This window comes from Haemorhous mexicanus, chromosome 4 (genome assembly GCF_027477595.1).
Source record: "Haemorhous mexicanus isolate bHaeMex1 chromosome 4, bHaeMex1.pri, whole genome shotgun sequence".
Classification (NCBI taxonomy): Eukaryota; Metazoa; Chordata; class Aves; order Passeriformes; family Fringillidae; genus Haemorhous; species Haemorhous mexicanus.
The window spans coordinates 40,753,211-40,765,856 of NC_082344.1; the positions used below are offsets into that span (position 1 = coordinate 40,753,211).

General features: G+C 40.6%; 1 long non-coding RNA gene across 3 annotated transcripts; it reads right to left on the minus strand.

Moving 5' to 3' along the window:
- Positions 1 to 209: 209 nt before the first annotated feature.
- On the minus strand, positions 210 to 12,628 carry LOC132326425 (uncharacterized). 3 transcript variants are annotated; one of them, XR_009486233.1, is made up of 4 exons: positions 12,166 to 12,628; positions 11,307 to 11,499; positions 8,814 to 9,102; positions 210 to 4,129 (listed from the first exon to the last, which is right to left on the minus strand). It is a non-coding gene; the product is annotated as an uncharacterized LOC132326425 (long non-coding RNA). The 3 variants fall into 3 exon arrangements; XR_009486231.1 differs by having other exon boundaries at positions 8,814 to 10,805; XR_009486232.1 differs by lacking the exon at positions 11,307 to 11,499.
- Between the last annotated feature and the right edge of the window lie 18 nt (positions 12,629 to 12,646).

Here is a 12,646-nt window from a genome sequence, read left to right on the forward strand (position 1 = left end):
CTCCTATTTCATTTGCCTTGCTTCAGAGAGCCAGTGCCATGTTCAGAGCACTGTCAGCATTAAGGAAGAATAGATGAGCACTGAGAGTTTCATGCTCTTAAAAATAAACATTGTCAGCAGGATACATAAAATAATGTATTGAATTTGAAACACAACATCACAGGAGAGTGAAGAAAACCAGACATATCTGCTGAGGATTTCTGGACAGATCAATTTACATAATGATGTTCTTTATTTTAGAAGTTGGACAGGACAGTGCTTGACATCTGAGGTAACCAACAATGGACACCAGGCCTTTATTATGTCAGAAGAAAAGAGAACCTGGATCCTTTTTTTTTTTTTTTTTTTTAAGCTTGGTTCAAAGCTTATCAGGATGCTCATCCCCAGAACCCCTGAGCTTAGACTTGGTGGAAAGTTGGGTGTGTTCAGACAACTACGTGAAGATTTGTTAACTTGATTTCTGCCGCTTCTTTAGAGCTCAGGTTTTGGTGCGCAATACAAGGATTGTTGTAATGAAGGCATGTGCTGTTACGCAGAGCTGAGGGACATCAAAGTCACAAACTTAGGCAGGGTGCAGGTATTTGTTGAGGGCTTTGACTGTCAAAAGTTCTTGAACCGTGACATCCATTTGCTGAGTGATTCTGCCTGTTGTTTGCATTTTATACCAGGTCTCAGGTTTCATCAGCAATGGATTGTTATCACCCAAAGTGCTGGAGACTTGTTTGGTCACTGTGAGAAGCTCCTCCTACACCTGCATATAGCAGGGAGAAGGCTGTGACAGCAGCTTTAGAAAGATCTGGCTTTATCTTAGTCTGTGTAACAGGTGTAAATGCTGATGCTATTGCTGGTCCTTTCCATGCATCGTGGTGCATGGCGAAACACTTGTCTTCCTACTGGCAATTATTGTGGATAGTTGAATGGAGAGAATCATTTAACTGTACCCAGATAATTGACCAGGAAACTCTAATCCTGCTATCAGGAGCCTAATGAGAAATTCATAATATATAAACCAATCTTTCTTTTTTTTTTTTTTTTTTTTTTTTTGAGGAGTAAAAGGAAGAACTAGGTGCTTTGAATGGTCAGAGAGGATGCTATTATGATATGAAGCAATTTCTAGCATTCAAGGCATACAATGAACTGTTTTAATTTTTCAACAACAATGCAAGTCATGCAGGCACTCATAAAAACTTAAAAGCTCTCTTTAAAATAATAGCATGCATTTTACATGTACTATATGTACTCATTCTCTCAGAAAGTGCAAGTTATTTATCATTCTTGTCTAAGCTAATAGTGCATCTCTGTCTCAATTGCAAAGTTTAATTAACTTCTGTAGGTGTCACAAGGAAAATTATGCCTAGCTGAGTCTAAAATCCACATTCTTGAATGTAGGGCATTTTTAAATCAACATGACTGATACACTTTTTGAATAACAACTTCGTATTTTTCTGCTTCATACAGGGCAGTAGCGTTCCAAGTTTAGACCCTGTAGAATCCACACAAATAGCACACCTTTCTCTCTCATCAAGATGCAATCCTGAAGACTAGAGATAACTCTAACAACTGTAACTTTTGCTCTGCTACTTAAGGCTGATGAGTTTGAGATGCTGGTCACAAAAAAGATGGTGAAAATTTAGTAGCCTAGTGGGCATTGTACCTGATGGGAAATTAGAAGATTAGAGAGCATTTTTGTGTCTTCATCTTGCTACCACCACTAAAGCACAGTGTATACAGGGTTTGAACTGGGTGATGAAGCACAAGAAGGGGTAAATCTCCAAAGCAAAAGGACAAACTGTCCCACACCGTCAAGCTTATTTTGGTATCTTACTTAATGCATAGCATCAGGAAGCTTATCACAGTTAAAAACACCAGCAGAAATCTAGTTCATCCTTCTGCTCTGTATTGAGCTGCATGACCAAAATTCAGGGCAGAGTCACATATGCTTAAAGGACTCTTAGATCCAGTCAGAAATTTGGGCCATGACAAAAAAAGCTATGAGTCCTTCTCCTCTGGTGAAGTCCAGTGTCGTAATAGGGGACCTTGGTGGAAGAGAAACGTGAATTGTGAGAGCTTACACTAAGCTGGAGTGGTTTTAATATCATATCACTAGCCAGTGTGCATTTTTTACCTGTCAAAATGTCACAATATTTTTTTACCTATCTGTGTGTTCAGGCTAGGATGTTAAATGCAAGACAGCAGGATTTGGCCATTCCACTGCACTGGCTATGGGTTGCAATACACCTGTTGTACTTTTGCTGCAGGTGCACTCAACCTGTGTCTAGAAAATCTGCCTTCCTCCTTCTAATGTGAGATAAGACATAAGATGACTTTACAAACACAGGTGCTAAGTATGTCAATGACCCACTACTGCACATGTGGAGGGCAGGTAAATCTTAACTCATGCAAAACTCATGACTGATACTAATTTGACTATTTTTCTAGTGACGTTAAAGAAATAAAGAAGTTTTGCTATATGAATTTTTTAGTGTGTTAGTAATGAGCATTTATGAATAGCATTTCCTGCTTTAGTAATCAACTTACATAGGAAAGAAAAATGAGTATGTGACAAATCTGCATCTTATTTACATTTTTAGTATTACATAATCCTGAAGGTATCAGTAGAAGCATTTAAATGAAGGTCTTGACAACAATCCTGTACAAAATGCAGTGAAAATCCTTTTGATTTTTAACTGAAGGAGATTGCAAGGACATAATTTGAGCAGTGGAGAGTGGAGTTTAAAAACATACCCCACCCACTGCAGAAATGCCTATGCTGTTCTTTGCCTGTGTTTTAAAGTTCATATTAATACATCTCCAATAGCAGGTATTTCTTGTTCTGCAAGTAGTAAGTCGTCTTGTCACGTAGTACTTTACCATCAGGTATAAGAAAAAATCCACTGGCTCTTTGCATAGATGAATGCATGTTTACAGAGCATTGATTCCAAAAGTCACGACACATTTCACCCTCATTATACAAATGTGGCACTGCTTGAGACAGCCAGCACCTTGCATAATTGCATATAAATTTTGCATTGCTAATTAACAGTCTGTTTTTAGTGCTGTGATTCTGTGCTTCACTATGGTGATACACAAAACATGGGTGCAGTGTGTCCCTAGTTCAGTAAGTGCTCTGGGTTATTTTTCCAGTTGCATATCCACTGCTCCACAGTGTTGGCTTGTCTTGATTTAAACACCTCCCAGAGCTGTTATGTGTCTTTGCAAACTGTTTATGTAATTCTGGTAATGACCATGGCAGACTGCAGGCTGCAGCTTATAGTTCAAAAATACAATTTAGTTCCTTAACTTTTGCTGATGTCCAGGAGGCTTTTAGGTGGAATTTTTATTGTGTTTTTAGATCTTTTGTCTTTTCTGATCTTAATTTGATTAAGCACTTTGTATTCACATTTGGCTTGGAGGAAGGAAAAAGTTTATGATTCTTTTGAGTAGCAGATTCGGACTTGGAGATGAGAAGGCTGGTAAATTTCATCCTTAAAACAACTGGGGGTGAAATCTTGGCTCTGTTTAAATCTGGCAACATTCCAGTAATTTCAAGTGAAGCTATTCGCCTCTACTACTTCACATCCTAAGGGCTCTGTAAATTGTTGCATAAACATTATGTAGTTATACAATGAAAAAAACCACTCCCATTTGCCTTTAGAAAAGGGAAAATCTTCACCTAAGGTAAAATCTTTGCTGCCAGGTTTCTGAGGGAGAAGCTGACAGAGGTAATCCAGCAGTGATGGAATATTCTGGGATTAATTAGACATGGCCTAGATACACAGGAGAGAGTATCAGAGCTGACCTAAATGTTGGGAGGAACAGTGCCTCTATCTCCTGCTTTCTTCTAATCAGCCCTGACACCAAAGACTTAGCAAGCCAAGTTGGAGAGGCTGTTTGGATATAAACCTGAAAGAGAGGCAAATTGTTACACTCATTTTCACTCATATTATAAGTCCGCTTATTTAAATCTAAAATGTTCTGAAGACATGTTCACTTCTGTATCTTGGAGGTTAGTAAGAAGTCATCCAGGTTTTTCAAGCAGTTAGCCAACAGTCTACAAAAGTCCTGCTGTAAATCACCATACTTTATTGAATATGAAGTTTTCCTATCTTTTCTTCTTTGTCCTAAAGCACTATTTGGAGGGAAAAAGAAAAAACAAGTAATTACACAGATGCTGTGTTCATTTTGGGATATATACAGATGTCAGAGTTGTTGATAGTAAATCAGGAACGAAATAAACTTCACTTCAGCCTAAGGTTTACAGGAGCAGCTTTCATTACTCAGAGGATCAGTGAATAGGAATAAATCAGTGATTCTTCAGTTTAATTTGAAATAATGTTAATTGGATTAGTCTTCTGCTCTATAAATATGCTTTTCAAGTTGAAACAAGTAAAATTTTTTTTAAGGACAAAATTGTAAATCAACCTTTTCCCACTTACAGAGTAAACTAACATCTAAACCTAAGGGATGTCCCTGATTTGATCAAACTACTCAGAACAAAGATTTAGTTAAGCCAGAGTAAAAATAGAAGTAGAGTCTAGAGATCTGCTTCTTGCTAATTGTACAAACTTGGGAATTTAGAAAAGTTTTTAATTTGACTACTCAGCCAAGTAGTTTTTAAATCATTGCATTTTGTCTTGAATTCACCCCAGCCAGCATCCAAGCCCCACACAGCTGCTCACTCCCCCACCAGCAAGATCAGGGAGAGAATCAGAAAGGTAAAAGCCAGAGAACTCATGGACAAAATAATAAAAAAGATAAAAACAGTTAAAGGGGGAAAGCAAAAGCCAACCACACAAGCAAAGCAAAACAAGGAATTAATTCACTGCTTCTCATGGGCAGGCAGGTGCTCAGCCACCTCCAGGAGAGCAGGGCTCCATCACATCTAATGGTGACTTGGGAAGACAAACACCATCACCTCCCTTTCTCCCTTTTCCCCCACTTTATATACTGAGTATGATGCTAGATGGTCTGGAGGTCAGTTTGCGTCACCTGTCCTGGCTGTGTCTCCTCCCCAGCGTGGCAGACTGAAAAGCAGAAAAAGCCTTGTGCTCTGTGCAACGCCTGCTCAGCAATAAGAAAAACATCTCCCCATTATCAGCCCTGTGTTCAGCACAAACCCAAAACACAGCCCATGCCAGCCACTGGGAAGAGAATTAACTCCACCCCAGCCAAAACCAGCACACTGTGATATATTAGAAAAAGGGGGGTGAGTGGCAGTGAGCTGAGAGAGCCTGCAGTATTTGAAGATGGATGAGATCCTGCCATTGTCACTCTTCCTTGTCATGGGTGACTGAAAAGCAGTGGAGTTTGGTTTGCCAAGATGATGACTTTATTACAATTCTTCACTTTCATTTCAATGTCTTTTTGACATGTCTAATATTTTTTTTCTCTAAAGTTGGTTGGGTTGGGGTTTTTGGAGAGTTGGGTTTGTTTGGGATTGCTTATGTTTTTTGGTGGGGGGGAATTTTTGTTGGATTTTTTGTTAGTTTTTGGGTTTTTTTGGTTTTGTTTGTTTGTTTTTGTTGAGATCTCAGTTTGGGAAAAAGATGGAAAGCATACTAAAAAAATTGAAAGAATTATCTACATTGATACCTGAGCTAAAGCTATAAAAGTTAGAAATCATTTAATTCATACCAAGTAGGGACATCTGTTTGGAGCTCTGAACATGAGAAAAGGGGAAACTTCCCCAGAATTCTGCACTACATGCTGTACTAATGCCCTTATGAAATCTATTTCATTATGATTCTATTTAGTAGAAGACTTGAATGTGTGCAATGTTATGATACAACAGCTGCTATTGCCTGCAATTCCCACAAAACATGCCTTTTATAACAAAATCGTTTCATTGAATTACTAATCAATACAACTTGGTGTCAGACAATACATAATAGAAATAATCTACTGTTTGAGAATTTCTCTCCAAATGGCAGCTTACTAAGAAAAGAGGCTGCTCAGCGTTGTGGTGTTTGTTTCCAGCCACCAATAACATCAAACTCACAGTTTATAAAATCTGCAAAGAATTAAGAAAGCTTGGAGCTTTCTTAAGCTTCAAAAGAAGAATTTGTTGAATTTCAAAAGCAATGCTTTTGTGATTCACTGCTACTGAGATCCTTAACTTCCAGTTAACAATTTGTGATATATTCCACAAACTTCTTATGGCTAATGGCAGTAGTCTTGGTATCATTCTCTGGGGCAGACAGCACTTTCCCAACCATTCCCCAGGACTCCAGTTTGAAAATCAGAGTCTGGCAGAACTCTGCAATGTTATTCAACGTATAAATCTATCTACTGGACTGGTCTTTTCCAGTAATTATTCATGGACCTTTTATGCATTTATGTAAAATGAGGCAGGCCACTCTTTCTGGAGCACTGACTAAGCTAAGGAACAAAAAACATATCCTGGTTTTAGAATTCAGTAACTGTTGTACATCCACACTTTTCCATGTAACCAATTTTGAGTGTCTTTTTTTATTTGCCTGTGCAACTTCATAAGGCTTTATCTTGTGCAAATTTGACATGTTAGCTTTATTTAACTTCTCTAATGCTTTACAAATGCTTCATATCTTCAACAGTTAGGTTTTGTTTCATTTTGAACAACATGGCAGAATATATCCTGAAAAGAGTTGTGTCAAACTTATTGAAGGTTTATAGCTGATAAATGATACTGAATTGATAAGACTCAAGTTGCCAGTTATTTATTAAACTGTCAACAGTTTATCACTAAATAACAAAATTCCTAAGAAATGCAAAAATCAAATTAATCTACAGTTGTAAAATTTTCCATTTTTTCTCTCAAAGTCACTGTGGTTCTTGTTCAGACTGACAATTTCATCAAATTAACTCCACTAAAAGTCTTTTAGAAAAATAACTCAGCATCTGAAATTGTGGGTGTTTACAACATTCATTTTTTCAGCATAACAGAAATTGCAGCAACCTATTTCAATTTTCACTGCCCTAGATTCAGGAAATGATGCAAGTTTAATTTCTGTTTGAAATGCTCAGAAATATGGCACCTTGGAAGAGGAGATTTTCCAGACCTGAGACTGGTCTGAGTATAGGACTACTTATACTTTTGTCTGGCTCAAAATACAGGTGAGTTTCTCTGAAAAGTAATTTAAAATATATATATTGCTTTTTAAATGGCCAAACCATGCTCAGAATCATTCCATTTCTTCTCCTACTTAAATGAAACGCCCACGTAACAGACCATCCCATCCACTATTTTAATGAGATCTAAATCTGTCAAGGATTGTCAACACTCATCAGTGTGGATATTTTGAGGACTTGTAGGTGCAAAAGAAGTTAATTTTTTCTAGACAAAAGCAGTATTGATAATACAACATAGTTCATGAGCATTGACTGGTACTCATTATCAGAAAGGGCAGCTGGAAAAAAAATTATTTTACATTCCAATCTTCAGGACATTGGTAGAATCCAGACCAGTACAAAATAATGAGCTTGCTTACTGTTGCTGTGTGGGAAAAGAGAAGAGGAGCTAGAGGTGATACTGCAGGAATTAAACAGACTAAGTAGGCATGACAGGAGTATGGGGGCTAAATGTAATGACAGGAACTTCATAACACATTCTTCATAAAAGTGACAGGAAAAGCAAAGGAGGCGAACAGCACTCTGCCAAAAGCATCTATTCAAATGCTAAAATACTGAAGGATAATTTTTGGTAGGACATGCATGGCTAAACTGCTGGCTTGAAAAAAGAAGGATAACTGAGAATTACAGGAAGAATGGTACTAAAGACTGGAGATCATGAAGACAAAACAGTGAACATTAGGCAATCATAATCTATGTTGCAATAGCATATATTAAATACTCCCTAGAGGTACTTGTTTGATTAAAGTATTTTTAAAACAATATCAGAAATTAGGAAGAATTTAAAATCTGTACTTCAGTTCCTTTTTGTCAACTCTGAGGTTAAATATACACACATGGTAAATAGTTAGGGCATAATTTTATATTCATCATAATATATGCCAAACTGTGCCCTTTGGATTATTCCTTGCAGTGACCACTTCATTAATCCAGAATTTTTCTTCAAATCCTCCAGTGCTGGGGGTGGTATCAGAAGGGAGAATGAGCTTAAAATAAAGTAAGGGAGATCTGGCCAGGCATCTTCAGCCACACATTGAGCTCCTACCTTCTCAGATGAAAACTAGGGAAGATGTGTCTTGGATTCCACCAGGACACCCCAGGACTCCGACAGGCAGTACTAATAAATCTGCTGTAGGGCTAAGACACTGCACAAGCTTTCTGTAAGGGTCAATGGCCAGCTGGCCTTAGAGCCAAAATAACAGTGCAGGAAACAGCAAAGGCTTTGTTCAGAGATGGCCATCTAAAGGCAAGGTCAGGATGGGAAAAGAGATTACAGTGAGCTGGAAGGTTTCACTGGAGCAAAGGTGTTGCTTTTGTTGAGAGTATTCTGTTTAGGAAGGCAAGTTGCTTTCTGCCAGCTGGCATTTTCCAACACTTTCTTTAATCAAAGCATGACCGAGGTTGCTGTTACATGAAGGCTAGAGTACATCGTGTAGGGAAATACTTCACTTAATGAAGTGCTGGTAGTTATATCTGGAAACATCTAAGGAAAGTGTAACTGTTTGAGGTCTAGAATCCATTTGTCATAGTTTAACCTCAGCTGGCAGCTAAGCACCACACCACCTCTCACACACTCACCCCCACCAGGACGTGGGTGAGAACTGGAAGGGTAAAAGTTGGAAAACTTTTGGGTTGAAATAGAGACATTTAAATAAGTAAAGGAAAAGCTATGCACACAAGCAAAGCAAAAGAAGAAACTTATTCACCCCTTCCCATAGGCAGGTGAATGTTCAGCCATCTCCAAGAAATCTGGGCTTCATCATGCCTAATGGTGACTTGGGAAGACAAACAACATCACTCCAAATGTCCCCATCCCTTCCTCCTTCTTCCCCCACTTTATATACTGAGCATGGTGCCATATGGTCTGGAATATCTCTTTGATCAGTGGGGGACAGCTGTCCCAGCTGTGTCCTCTCCCAATTCCTTGTGTACCTCCAGCCTCCTGTCTGGTGGGATGGGGTGAGGAGCACATAAGGCCTTGATCCTGGGCAAGGCCTGCGCAGCAATAACCAAAACATCCTGGTGTTATCCTTTCCAGCACAAAACCAAAATGTAGCCCCATACCAGCCACTCTGAAGATTAAACTCTACCCCAGCCAAAACCAGCATACCACTGCTAATTTCAAATATTTAATTTCAAACCTATTTACATGACAAAAAAAAACCCAGTTGTGTTTTGTGCTCTCTGCACTAAGCAGAAAGAAATTTGGCCTCTGAACTGCAGATTTTACAAAAATTGTCTATGTGTTGATAGAAGAAAACTCAAATGAGCAAAATGTGAGACTTTATGTAGAATGAAGCCTTTACAGCAGCTTGTTGTATTATGGAACTTTGTAACACATGATTTTCACCTTGAGAGGCACAAAAGTCTGTAGGAATTTGCTTTCAGACAGTGTGTTCTGAACAAGCAGAGTAGTTTTTTGTGGCCAGATATTCAGGACAGAGTTATGGGGTAGATCCACATCCAGATACTTCTCCTATGCGAGCAACTGCATGAGGTTTTGACATTGGTTAGTGACCCTGCTGCAGACACCATCCCCCAAATCCCCAGCAATAAGGCAACTGCATGGCTTAGGGGATTGGTAATCGGATACCTCACCTCCAGGTCATCCTAGGTCTCTGGTTCAAGAGCAGCAAGGCTTTATAATGACTTAAATGCCATTGCATATTTATTTGGAGTCATACATGAGAAGTGAACATATGATTTCTATGTGACAAGCAGTAGGTGTCCACATACAGATACAAACATTGTGACAGTTGCCAGCCCGTTTGAAACATTTGAATGACTAAATATCAGTCTAACAGAGATTGATTAATTCCCTAATAACAGATTAGTGGTTTGTTTTAATACTGCCTGTATAGTGAAAGCATAATGGTTCATATTTATATATTATGTACTTCTTTTACTTTAATATATACTTATAGTTATATATATAAATTTATATTTACTTACATTTTGTAACTGAGTGGGACTAAAGCCAGTGTTTAACCCTCCATCTTTTTCTCTCCAGGTTGTAAAAGACTTTGAAAAGTGGTTTTGAATAGTACTGGAGGCAATCCAAAGCCAAATTTAATTTGAATTTTCTATCTTAGCTGATACAAATTCAACAACAGTGAAAATATGTTCTATAGGTTTTCTTAGGCACTTTACTACATAGGAGGAGCTGTAAGTGCAGAATTTGAAACTTCAGCACATCCTTAACAAGGATACAACTGAAATAAAACACTTCCAAGGTCAGTATTAATCTAATACTCTTGGAGTCAGACTGCTGGCCTGTGCGTGAGAAGAAAAAAGGTAGATGATGCTCGCTGTTGAGGAATCAGGGCAGGTACAATGGTCAAACGGAAACATGACGCCTTCTCCAATCTGCTATCATTGGTGGCTGCGGCAGAGAGAGGGGCTGGCTGGCATGAACACCCTGTCCATTGGCCCGTACTGCCTCCCAGTGGGCATCAGCTACTTCTCTTTCGGGATAAAGCAAACGCTGGGGGGTTTAAAATTCGTGAAGCCGAATTTTCAATTGTCGTCAGATAGCTAATGGGGGAGTTCACTGACAGCGAGACTTCGGCTGTCTAAAACCAAAATGATAAATCTCTTGATCATCCTCCAAGGGTGTAGCTCTCTGTGAAATCACGAATGTGTGGTTCACCTTTGCCTCTGGCTTTGTGCAGAACATACACCTCCATCTGAAAAAAAACCTCCAAACCCAAATCTGGTTTCAGCAGGCAGCCTTACAAATGTGAGTTGTCATCATATCAACTTGCATGCAGAGGGCTCTGTCCCCACCACTCTCAGTTCTGAGGAGCAGCAGCAGAGCAGTATCACATCCCATGGCTGTACCTTCTGTGCAGTGCTATAACTAACTTTATTTTTCTTCCTGCTTTCCTTGAGTGTGCTGAGAGCAACAGCACAGGACATTCAAAAGGGATGCCAAAAATGAAGAATGAAACAACATGGGGAAAGAGCACTGTTTGCTACAATAAGGTGTCCACTAAAGACTGCAGGAAGAGTTGGAGAGATGCTTCTATACTTCTCTGACAGCCTACCGACCTTCCCAGTTTACAGCCCCAACTTGCCTTTTCCCTCTGGGCTCAGCAAGCTAGGGGATCTGCTCAGAGCTAGGCACATCAACTCTGTGTGTTTCCCATCCAAAAAACCCTAACAGTCCCTCCCAGCCCTGTGCAGATGTTGCTACCTACCTGAAAACAGTCACTTAAATCTTTACGTTGGGATGTTTGTGTGGTTGCTGCAGCTGCACACAGGGAGGGGGCTTTGAGGAAAACAGCTCTGTGCTCCTGTGGAAGTCACAGGGCTGTGCAAACACTTACGAGGATTAGAGATGTTGCTCATGCCTTAAACACTGCATCATTTGTCAATTTCTCATACCTTGATCTTATAGAATGAGAAAGAAAAAAAAAAAAAAAGACATCATGCAGTGTGATAGCACAAGCTATATGAATAAACAAATACTTCTTTGGCTAGGTGTGTCCAACTACAAAGGTCACTTAGGTGTGGGCAGTTTTTTCCTCCAAAGTTATCCTGTTCAAGGTGTAATATCCTGTTTTGTTTCTGCAGTCCTTATCATTGAAAGTTCAAGATCCATGGATCTGATACCTTCCCAGTGCACATAGGAAATAGAATGGAAAAACAGAGCAAGGGGATAGTACTGAATACACAGAAAAAAACCAAAAGTAGTATTACATTGGAAGTACTGTTTTTGCATCACTCTGGTTTTGGGAGAGCTCACATTATCAGGTTTCTGTGTGTGTGTGCATGCACGTGTGGCATTCCTTCAAAGGAGGAAATAGGATGCCTAACTTTTAGTGCAGAAAATTAGTAACAAAATAACACACAAGCTGTGGGGCTGATAGTATCTCTGTAATCTTGTACTTAATCTGCTATACCCAAGAAAAATCTGTTGACTTTCCAGTTCTACTCTGCCCAGGCTGCACACAACAATTAAAGGGCCTGCGCTACCCTACGCCTATATGACAACCCCTGAAGTTAAACGTTTGCACCTCAATTTTTACAAATCGGTGCCCAAGCAGCGCTGCTTACCCAATCTGGAAAACCGAAACCCCACTCGAGGTGTCCCACTGCTCCCTCCTTTCCCGGAGGGCTGCAGGCGCGGCTGGCCGCAGCCGCGGTCCGGGCGGGCGCAGGTGCACGGGAGCGCACGCCCGGCGCTGAGCCGGGGCGGGGGCAGGAGCGAGCGGCGGCCCGGGGCGAGGCTCTCCCGCCCCGGTGCGGGGCGGCCACGTGGAACCGCGCGACTCCCGCGGCGGCCACTTCCTGCTCCGCATCACCCCGGCCGCTGCGCCCGGCGGGGAGGCAAGCGCGCAGCCCGCAGCCTACCGGGGCGGCGCGGGGGTGGGAGAAAAAAAGGGGGGAGGAAGAAAAAAAAAAAAAAAAAAGTTTGTACGTGCGGCGGCGGCGAGAGGACAGCCTCCACAGGCGGGCGGCTGCCGGAGAGCAGCGGCGGCCGGGGGAGGCGGGGGAGCGGCGGCGGCGGGGCCGTGCCGTGCGGTGCCGCGGGGGG